General features: G+C 37.1%; 1 non-coding gene across 1 annotated transcript; it reads left to right on the top strand.

Annotated features, from left to right (window-relative positions):
* The first annotated feature begins 6,600 nt into the window (after positions 1-6,600).
* Positions 6,601-6,735, top strand: LOC113251555 (small nucleolar RNA SNORA52). Its single transcript, XR_003314533.1, has one exon. It is a non-coding gene; the product is annotated as a small nucleolar RNA SNORA52 (small nucleolar RNA).
* Positions 6,736-8,979: the final 2,244 nt, after the last annotated feature.

Genomic DNA, 8,979 nt, shown 5'->3' with positions numbered 1-8,979 from the left:
ATTTTAATGCAATTCTAATTGTAGCATTTGCCATCATAGGCTATGCAGGCTAAGAATACTGTCAACAAAAGTGCTAATCAGATGATTATTGTAACCCTTGTATTTTAAGATTTTTTAAAAGCTGTTCAGCTTAACAAACATGTGGCTGGCATGATCTTTCTTTGCCAGTGGCAAGTTGTGTTCACTGAAGTCAGTAAATAATATGAAAAGAAGAGCTACACACATCTTTGTGCTTTAACTTTGGCTATAGTTGTACTTTGTTTAAAGCTTATAAAGTCATGCAGCTGCTTCATGGTATCCTTCCCCTCTGTACCCGATGAGTATATTGGTACTTTGAATTAAATAAGGTGCCCTACTTTCCTTTTCAGCATTTCATAAGCATGCCCTGAGAGCCACTGACTTTTGTCTTTGTTCATGTTATTTCCCAACTTCTTGTTATACAAATTTGGCAAACACAATATTGAATTCATACTTCACTGTGGTGACCTTTCAATCTTGGCTATAAAACATATTTTGGCTATACATTATTTTGATTCTTCACGTTGGTGATTTATCAAGCAGTCATTATCTGTAGTTATAAGACACTTCATTTTTAATCATCTGACATGGTGGAATGTTTTCAAGAATTGGCTTGATCCCCTTTACTAGTAGACCTTCAGAAATACAAATCTGAACAAAATAGCACCAATTCAAAATTATAAATATCCTTGTGTGTTGTAGGCACAATAGGAATAAAAATTAACTGCAATCATCCTTTAGAAGTAAATTAGGTATGTTAAGAGAAACGAATTAAATGAAAGAAATAATTTAGTCTTTTGTTATATATTAAAGCAGTGCTTTGGGCGCCTGGGACAGGGGCGCCTGGGTGGCACAGCAGTTAAGCATCTGCCTTCGGCTCAGGGCGTGATCCTGGTGTTATGGGATCGAGCCCCACATCAGGCTCCTCCGCTGGGAGCTGGCTTCTTCCTCTCCCATTCCCCCTGCTTGTGTTCCCTCTCTCGCTGGCTGTCTCTATCTCCGTCGAATAAATAAATAAAATCTTAAAAAAAAAAAAAAAAAGAAACTCTGGGACAGGAAAAATATATATCTGTGAAAATGTAAGTTTACAGTTCTGTTTATACACATTTACAAAATGGGCTATTTTAAAATCAGCTTTTCAAAAAATTCCTGAGCAAAATTAACGATCGTTCTCCGTACAATCCATTAAACAGATCTGTAGTGTGCCCAACTCAGCATTGATGATGACAAAGTAAATGCCCTTCCTTCAGATGTGGTTGTTAGATGAAGAATGTCATATACTGAGTGAAATCTTACTGGGAAACCTGATTGGTATCTGGAGCTAGAATTTACCTAAATAGTTCAGTGTACATCACAAATATTAAAATACATTTTCCTTAAACGCACATAGGTAGAGATCAAGAAAGTTCTCCATACAGTCAAAAAGAAAAGCCTGGGAAGTATGCCAAAACCTAAAAGACCTCAAGGGGTGCAAACGAAAATCCAAGAGCAGACCTAAAAGGTTGTAGTATACAGTGTCTCACCTTGTTTTCTCTTCGTAGAAATTCATGTCAGCCTCAACTGGGAGACATAGCACAGGCCCAATACTTTGTGCTTGACATTTGGCTTCAGAGCCAGTAAATACAACTGTCTTCCAACTTCCCTCAGTTCGCCTGACCTTAAATATCTCAACCATCCCACTATAAAAAGTTACAAAAACAATCGTAAGGACAAAGAACACATCATAAAAAGGCATCTTGGATTCTTCCACTACTCTCCATCGCCACCGCTGCCCTAGCATCAGCCAAAAAGTCTTTATTTAATAGTACATCTAAACAGCTATCTGTGGGGCAAATTAATGCCTGCAGCGTTGACTCCGAGGCACTGTGAGATCCTGAAGGGATTTGGGATTTATCAAATGTAGTCCTGTTTTGTAAAATATGCTATACGCCCTTCTCTTTTTAAATGCAATTTCACACAAAATTCCATTCTGTTAAACAGACCAAAGCAGATATTCCATGGGAGAATCACAGAAGTCAGACGAGAACACTTCAGAGGAACCATGGGGCTCCCTAGTGCAGTGGGAAAGCCGTCAGACAGTGCAAAGGATAGTGATTAGAAGAACGGCCTGTGGAGCTGGATTGCCTGGTTTTGAGGTGGAGCGCCGCCATTTTCTACCTGCGTGAGGCCACTTAAGTGACTTGACTTCTCTCTGTCTTGGCTTTCTCATGTGGAATACAGGGTTAGAAGAATTAAATGAGTTTGTGCAAGTGTTTAGAAAAGCCTTCTTTAATTCATTCATTTTAATGTCCTCTGAAATGAGCAGCATGGACAACATAGTATCCTAGGACTAGGTTTTATTGCATAGGACTTTGTACTGCTTAACCACATTATTGCTCCTAAGTCTATTGCTATATGCAGGTTGACATTATCCTAGAGAGATCAGTCATCGCAGTGAATCAGACCTCGGCTTGCATGTTTTATATGTATTCCTGTGTGATCTTTTCCCAAGTGGGACATGCCATGCTATATTCATTTTTAAAGATTAATAAGCATTTTAAAATAACTATAAAACTTATTTCTAATTTAAGATCAGTTTCTCAATTTTCTCTTCTTTGACTTTCTCTACATGTTAATTCAATTAACACCTAGGCTAATATGGATTCATACTCTATCTAAAAAAAAAAAAAAATCCCAAGGCACTTCGAATGGCCTCCAGCCATTTTTACTCAGTCTGAAATAGCGATCAGCCAAGCAGTAGTCCTTTACAATGAAGCCTGTTCTCTGCTTCTATAAATGGAGTTTGAATTAAGCCATCATAAATCAGACAGGATTAAAATTAAGGCAGTGATCATGGCACTGGTTTTAATTAGGTTTTTATTTTGTGTGTGTGTGTCAGTGTGTGTATGTGTGATAATTTGTGAGCCATTTATTTAGACCTGACACGAAACCAGCCACGTAGAGCGGGAGAGATGAGGGACGGCGATGCCCGTCACACAGCAATGTCTGCTTGACATTAATCATGATGTGTTTCATGTTGGAAGTTGCAAGTATTCCTAGCTGACAACTTTGGCTACTTGGGGTCTGGCTCATGATGCAGATTTTTTTTGACAAAAATACAGCCGATGGCAGGGTAGAAAGTTTCTGACATGTGAAAGAGAAATAGGGCATTTAATAGCATTTATTTCTGGGGGAAATTACAAGAATTTGCATTGAATTGGAGAAAATGACTACAAAACAGGGAAAGCACACTGTGCTACAGAGAGCAAAAAGCACATTTAGTCCTTATACATTCATTACCCACTGAGTTCAAACGGAACACAGCTCTTTCTCCAGAGCCACCTCCATGATTAGGGCTTTAAAGGACGGTGGCACAGCAAAATAAAAGCTGATTGGGAAAATTGCTAGTTGGTAGAATACACGTTTTAAGGTTTACTGCACATACTGAGCTTACATAATACCATCATTACCTGTGACTACCTCTGCGTGTGTTTAGTTAGAAAAGGTCATTTAATTTCTGAATCTTCTCTCTAAAAAAAAAAAAAAAACCCCACAAAAACTAGCTAAAAGAATAAGATGGATGAATTTCTGAAATAATGTCAATAGCTTTGGAAAACTGCATGCTTTCATTTTCTTTAATATGTGCCTTCTTGGCTCAAAGCAACCATTTCCCATTTCATTCTGCTTAAAAAGATATTTCATGTTGGAAATAAGCAAACAAACAGAAAAACAAAACGCTACCGAAAGACATTAAGTTTTAAATGGTTATTTTATAAAATAATGGCTGGTTTTCTGATTACAGAAATGATATACGCTCATTGTATAATACATGGAAAAAAGAAGAGTAATCATAAAAAAATAAAAACAGCCATTAATCTACTGCTAATATTTTAAAGCTGATTTTTTTTTCTTCCTATATTTGTGTGTGTGTGTGTGTGTGTGTGTGTGTGTGTGTGTGTTGAGGGGTTATGAGAGTTCATATTTCTATATCCTTTTATTTTACTTAAATTCTACAATAAAACTTTCCCACATCATATATATATGTATATATATCATATATATGTATATTGTATATTATACAATAAAACTTTCCCACATCATATATATATGCATATATATATCATATGTGTATGTATATCATTACCTATTATATTTATGGACATATTATGATTTATTTATTTAGCTTTTATTTTACAATCATAGGCATTTTCATTGAAATTTTAAAACAAGATAGTGGCTTATTGATGCACAACTTTCTCGTACATAATTTATTTCTCCAAGATAAATTCCTAAAAGCGTCAATGCTCCATCAAAGCAGATGAGCATGTAAAGTCTTTCAGGAACTCGGCACTCCCTTTCAGATATGTTGATCAGTTTATGCTACCACCAACAGTGGAGGCCACAAGTTTCACCATGTCAGCCAATTATTATTATAAAATAAATATGTATTTCATATAGTGAATATTTATTTGCCGATTTGAATTACCATACATCACCGTTATCTCGTTCTAATTGGCACATAATTTATATCCTCGTCTTTATCTCTCAGGTTAAGGTAACATGAAGAATGGAATGGTCCCACGTAGTCTTGCAGAGACCCTCATGGCGTCTTTCTCGGCACAGGTAAGATCTTTAGTAGCCACTACTGACCATGACATAAGGTTACTGAACCAGAGGGATTGGGCATACAGTGGTGATGATGGATGGCTTGAAGGCTGGTAGACCCCAACGGAATGTGCCTCTGTTCACACAAAAAATACATTCTGAGAACTTGTAGAGAGATTGCAGAATTCTTTTTTTTTCCTTAAGATTTTAAAAAATTTCTTTATTTGAGAGAGAGAGAGGCAGAGGGAGAAGCAGATTCCCCACTGAGGAGGGAGCCCAACATGGGGCTCAATCCCAGGACTCGGAGATCATGACCTACTGAAGGCAGACGCTTAAGCAATTAAGCCACCCAGGTGCCCCGAGATTGCAGATTTCTTAATCAAGATACATTTCAGGTATCTCCAAGTAGTGCCCAAAGTAAAGGAATTTACAAATTAATCCCTTAAAACATTTGGGGGGGGAATCTAAGAAATGACCTTAATGCTACAGACAAATCGTTTAATGTGAGCCCTACAAAAACATTATGACCAAGCCCTTTCAGGATGGTATTTTTATTAGTTTCATTGTATAAGAGGGAAAACTTAAATCTATCAGTAACTTGCTCCATATCACACAGCTGCTGGGCACTGTGTTGTCTCTCTTTCTCTGTCTCACTACACAAGCACACAAACACCCCTCATACGTACATATACGACACATATACATATGCATATATACTAATTCAAATATGTGTACAAATCTATGTATATATTTGAACTGAATGTTCAATGAGTTTAGATGTGTATGTGTGTGTTTGTGTACTATGTGTGTGTGTGTGTGTACATTTTATAAAGAATAGTATCAGAGCTTAGGGAAAATTTCAGTATTCCTCCAAGACTAGTTATGATAAAGAAGATTCCCTGCTTTTTGATTCTGTCCAATTTTCTAAGTTATCTGTGACTCATCTTCAAGATGAACTTTCTTGCCTTTTGTTAATTGCAGGATAATATATCCAGATCTAACAAGGTCTGTGCAGTGTGTCCTTGCATGTGGAAGAGTATACCCAGTGGATATTTATGCCAGGGTCTGTCCAGTTCAGCCTCACTGTCAGTAGATCCAGACAATTCCATTTGCATAATGAACTCTCTGAGCTGTCTTTAAAGCCTCTGCCAGCAAAGATGAGGGCATAGCTGCCTAAAGATTATTGCTACACCCCCTCCAGTGAGCTCTCAGATGCTGTCCGCTCTGAGCTGAATTGCTGACCCCTCATTTGAGGGCTAACTGAGTGTTAGTGGTTTGCTAACACTTCTTAAGTGCCTGAGCTTTGGTTATCTCACTGACATCTGGAGAAACGGGTGGCAGGGAGTCAAGCCAGGCTAAATGAATGAAAAAGGGGTCTCACATTAACAGGCAAGACACTGAATTGCAGTGTTTAATAAGTATTCATTCAGCACCCAATGTTAGAAAAATTTGGAAAGGAAAAATTACTATGGATTGACTAAAATTTCCCCTTTTCATTCTAATTAGAACTCCCTTCATTGTGCAAACTAATGACCCCAAAAGGCATTTAAGTAAGTAAGGTAGATACCGAGACAAATTCAAAGATAAGTAAAATCCATTGTTTAAGATATATTTCAAATTATAATCAAAGTTATATGTGTGTGTGTGTGTGTGTGTGTGTATACAAACATATAGAGAGCTACAATGAAAAGTCACAACTTTTCTTCCTTAGAGGAAACTTCTTTGACATATTTCTATTTTAGTACTCTTAATTGTAAACTCAGTAACTCCAAGTTATGTATTTAAGTCATTAATTCTTGATTTATAATTCTTTAGTTATATTTATTATTTATTGTGAAAAATACTCAAACTCTTGCCTACAGTCATCTCTCCTCTCAATGTCTTTTTAAATATAGTCTGCTGATTATTATCTATAAATTTTTTAATAACCTGAACGTTTATTTATTGATTCAAGAACTTTTGGTAGTATTTTAATTTCTTCCTGAATAAGAAAAAATATCGTCTGTCCCAATCCCCGCTGGTCAGCCTGTGGTTTGCCATGTTTTGCCTGGGGACCAGATCATGCTAGAAGCCTCACCCAGAGCAGTGAGCAAAGCTTCAGGAGGCTTGTGCTAGGGGTACTTCTAGACCTCAGCGGGGTGGGCATGGTGGGAGGAGAAGAGATGATATCCTTCTACTTCCTTCTACCTCTTCTTTCCTGACACACCTTGTGAAATATTATCATGAATGTTTTTTATAATTTGTCTGTTTGCCTTATAACTATCCATTGCTCTTGTTATTGGTTCTCCTTTGGCCTCTGATTCTTTGTCCACATTGCTCCACAGGCCTTCACTAAGTAATCTCCTTGTCTTTAACCAAATACAAGTTATTTATCCCCTAATTTGGCAAAGTGTCCCAAACAGTCTCCTTTTTGGGATTTCATCACCTACTATATTAAATTCTCAATGTTTCTAGGAGAATTGAGGTGGTTCTAGAAGAATTGAGGTGGTTCTATGTAATTCAAACAAAGACTTTATTTCTCTACTCTGCCACTTGCTAATTGTATGAATCTGGGCAATTACTAAGCCTCTTTCAGCCTCAAATCTCTTTCTCCATAAAGTGCTGAAAACCAACAGCACAACATAGCACCACACATGTGGTGGGGAGAACCAAATGAGACATTGAATGTGGAGCACTCAGCAGTTTCTTCTATATACTTAGTGCTGGAAAAGGTTCGAAAATTATATAGCAAATATTAAGACAGCACAAAAAGAGGATGTTGCAATATCTCTAGCACCAAAGAGAAAAAAAATGGAGATTTAAAAGCAAGCTGGAAGCATCAAGGGCCAAGTGAAACAGGCACTCTCAAATTAATGATGTAATATCTGTATATGGTAAAAATAGCGTATTCAATAAATGAGGGGACATGTAAGTATAGAGAGTAAATATGTATCATTGGGTAAAAGTATTATTTGGTAAATGAAAGTCATTTGTAGATGTGAACTCATTGGACTAAAGAAACAAAATGAAATTTGTATTTGCTTCAGTCTGAGCCATTTCTGGTCCATTTTATCTCTCATCTCCTGGGAACTCCTTGGGGGAGCTCACACAGTATCTATAGGAGAAAGAATGTAAGTCAACAGTCCTCAAAATTTTGATTACATATTTCAGCAGTAAAAACTTTTCAGGACCTCTCTATTTTGGATATATATGTTTACTTATGAAGTTTTCATACGTAATACTAAATTCTGTTCTAAAACTATATACAATTTAAAAAGCCGCAACATAATGGAGTAATCAGTAAACATTACAAAATAACCTCCTGTATTTCAAAGCATTATTTTATATGTACTTCCATAATGGAAAAGGAAAAAGAAAACATTCTCAGGACAGAAAAATTATGATGAGGTGTTCAAACAGCCATGCAGTTTGGTCCTGCGTTGTTTGATCATCAAGTTGTATCCAGTCCCGACCGTGATACCTTGTACCACTGAAGTTGCTTGGAATGGAACAGGCCACAGGTAGAGGTAATCTTTTCAAATCTATTTCATCCTTTGCCTAAAGTGGTACTGTTTGAATAATTAATTACATCAGGAGTTAAAAGACAATACAGTGGAAAATAATCAGGCTTGATTGTGCCTTTGAAAATTTTTATGTCATACACTCATAGAGGTGAGAATATTTGTATAGCCTACAGGGGTAAATGGTCAAGACTTCTTAAGGTCAGAAGCGACTGGCCATAAGTCTCTTTCCATCCTCGGCTCCTCAGGGGACCCGAGGGTTGAAATGCTAGACGTTCTTGGAACTGATATACCAGTGGAGAAGCTCTGCCTGAGACCATGGATTGCTCCTGTGAGGAAGTGATTTCTGAGCTGTGTTTTAAAGATGTGAGTCAAAAAAATGGTTTTTAGTACTTTGCCATCTTCATGTATTATGCAACAATAGCATTCTTAGAGTTGATTGTCTTTGTATCTTTGTAAGCCCCCTCTTCAGACTGGATGTATTCTAACGGAGTTTGAACCATGTAGCCTTCCTGATACTATGTCCTCTCAATCCACTTTCCATATGACCTCTAGATTTGTTCTTAAGCCTTACTTTCATCAAGTCTCTTCATTGTTTCAAAACCTCAGTGATGTTCTATGTCTCAGTACATCAAATGCAAGAACTTAAGTCTGGCTTTTGCTGTTCCTCATAACATGGATCTATCTCCATATTCAGTTTTGCCTCTCAGATTTGTCATGCATTCACGCAGGTATCTATCCATTCATTTATGCACCACACATGTACTGAATGCCACATATGCACCTGTTGTTGTGTTAGGCATTAGGAATTTATGAATTAATAAGACGTGCCCTTGATGAACTAGCAGTCAAGTGTGGGAAAATGGAAGGAGTATTA

This window comes from Ursus arctos, unplaced genomic scaffold (assembly GCF_023065955.2).
Source record: "Ursus arctos isolate Adak ecotype North America unplaced genomic scaffold, UrsArc2.0 scaffold_10, whole genome shotgun sequence".
Classification (NCBI taxonomy): Eukaryota; Metazoa; Chordata; class Mammalia; order Carnivora; family Ursidae; genus Ursus; species Ursus arctos.
This window is presented reverse-complemented; position numbering and strand designations above follow the sequence as displayed.